Genomic DNA, 2761 nt, shown 5'->3' on the forward strand with positions numbered 1-2761 from the left:
GAAAAAGATCATGGCATCCAGTCCCATCAAATAAATGGGGAAACAATGGAAACAGTGAGAGATTTTATTTTCTTGGGCTCCAAAATCACTGCAGATGGTGACTGCAGCCATGACATTAAAACACACTAGCTCCTTGGAAGAAAAGCTATGACCAACCTAGACCAGCATATTAAAAAGCAGAGACATTACCTCGCCAACAAAGGTCTGTCTAGTCAAAGCTATGGTTTTACCAGTTGTCATTGGAGAAGGCAATGGCAACCCACTCCAGTACTCTTGCCTGGAAAATCCCATGGATGGAGGACCCTGGTAGGATACAGTCCATGGGGTCACTAAGAGTCAGACACAACTGAGCGACTTCACTTTCACTTTTCACTTTTATGCATTGGAGAAGGAAATGGCAACCCACTCCAGTGTTCTTGCCTGGAGAATCTCAGGGATGGGGGAGCCTGGTGGGCTGCCATCTATGGGGTCACACAGAGTCAGACACAACTGAAGTGACTTAGTAGCAGCAGCAGCATGTATGGATGTGAGAATTGGACTATAAAGAAAGTTGAGGGCTGAAGAATTGATGCTTTTGAACTGTGGTGTTGGAGAAAAGTCTTGAGAGTCCCTTGGACTGTAAGGAGATCCAACCAGTCCATCCTAAAGGGAATCAGTCCTGAATATTCATTGGAAGGACTGATGCTGAAACTGAAACTCCAATACTTTGGCCATGTGATATGAAGAGCTGACTCATTGGAAAGACCCTGATGCTGGGAAAGATTGAAGGCAGGAGGAGAACAGGATGGCAGAGGATGAGACAGTTTGATTGCATCACTGACTCAATGGGCATGAGTTTGAGCAAGCTTTTGGAGTTGGTGATGGACAGGGAAGCCTGGCTGCTGCAGTCCATGGGGTCACAAAGAGTTGGACATGACTGAGTGACTGAACTGAACTGAAAATAAATTTGGTAAGGACAGTGTAGGAAACAACTGAAAATGTCACACTTTCCCTGGAGCTCTGACATTTGTGACTTACAGGGAGGAAAGAACTTTTGCTGACTGTTACAATTAGTCATGTCTGGTGAATGCAATATCAACAGTCACTGCCTACTGGAATAAAGACAAACAACTTCTTTTACTTTTCTGCTCTATAAGTCTATTTCTGGTGCAGTTCATTGGCAGAATCTAAATTATATCTAGAACCTTCATAGCAAAGATGTGAAAATGGCTCATTAGGGCAAACAGCGAGTCCTTGAACGACAGTGTAGTGACAACTGTTTCACTGAAATTTGAAGAGCACAACCCCAGAAAGTCCTGAGGAGCCTACATTGCTGCCTTGTTACCATCACAACCAGGGAGGAACCCTAGCTGCCACAGTTGGTCCTAGTCATCATCGCAACCATGAATAGTGAGAGGCTGCCCGCTGCCCTGCCCTCAGCCCAGAGGACACAAAGCATGTCAAATGGGCAGTGATGCAAGAAGCAGTTGCCTGGGCAGGCTCATTTATTGGTGGCGACAAGGTCATCACAATGAAGGTTGAAGAAACTGTAAAATAGTTCAATGTAAGAAACAGATATGGTTTCATCAACAGGAATGCCACCAAGGAAAATGTATCAATATTAGTACAGCAAACCCCATAAAGAAAAATAGCCCCAGGAAGTAGCTTTGCAGAGTAGGAGATGGAGAGAGTGTGGAGTCTGATGTTGTTGAAGGAGAAAAGGTTGTAGAGGCAGCAGATGTTACAGGCCCTGGTGGAGTTCCATCACCAGGCGGTAAATATAGCAGACCATAACCATTAGGGAAGCTATCCATGTCCACCCAGTTACCAGCAGAATTAGCAGAACAGTGAGAAGGAGGAAGAGAATGAGAGATGGGAGAATGCTCCTGAATGCCAGGTCCTATGAGAGGCGAAGGTTCCCACTTTAGTACGTATGGAGACCCTATGGACAGTGACTACAGTGTTCCAACCATCCTCTGCAGGGAGAAGTGATGGAGGGTGCTGACAACCAGGGTGCAAGAGAACAAGGGAGATAAGTGAGACAGAATAACTATGGGGTTATACCTAGATCACAATTCTCCAGGGGCCATCCCCACCAAACACAGCCCAGAGAGGACAGCAATGAAGAAAATAAGGAAAATCAAGTTGAGACCCAAGGTCAGCAGCCACCTCAACCTTGGTACTGCCGCAACCTCAGTTACTGATACAGACACTCAACCAGGAGATAGGAAAGAAACAAAAGCAGCCAATCCATAAGCTAAGAATCTGTCTACTTTCTAGACTGAGCAGGACGGAGCTGAGTCAATGACAGTTTATTATCTCTACCATCGTTTGGTTTAGTCATTCAACAAGAAGTAATTAACATCAAATTCCAGCAATTAGAAATGAACAAAATATTGGAACAGAAGATTATAAGTTCTTGCTTTTTGTCTGTTGAACAGATAACTGGAACTGTCTGCATTATCTATTCAGCATGGAGTTTTTATTATTTTTAGATAAAGACATTTCTTTTTGTTAATAAAAAAAGGTGTTGTTTTTTTTTTCAAAGAGACTGGTATTTCTTTATATACCTTTAAAGGTTTTTTAAAACTGTTTACTATTTGGTCAAGTTTTGATATTTTTAAAACCTCATTTCTAGTTTGTAATAAAAGTTTACAGCTTGATTTTTTCAAAAAAGTCAACAAAATGTAAGCACCTGTTAATAAAAGTCTTAATTAAAAAGTCTTATTAATTAAAACATAACAGTGGAAACTTAAGGTGATAATATTGGGAAGTTAAGTGA

The 2761-nt window shown here is 42.2% G+C and overlaps 1 pseudogene; it reads left to right on the top strand.

Annotated features, from left to right (window-relative positions):
* Positions 1–1453: 1453 nt before the first annotated feature.
* LOC138930840 (Y-box-binding protein 1 pseudogene) lies at positions 1454–2183 on the top strand (annotated as a pseudogene).
* Positions 2184–2761: the final 578 nt, after the last annotated feature.

This window comes from Ovis canadensis, chromosome X, assembly GCF_042477335.2.
Source record: "Ovis canadensis isolate MfBH-ARS-UI-01 breed Bighorn chromosome X, ARS-UI_OviCan_v2, whole genome shotgun sequence".
Classification (NCBI taxonomy): domain Eukaryota; kingdom Metazoa; phylum Chordata; class Mammalia; order Artiodactyla; family Bovidae; genus Ovis; species Ovis canadensis.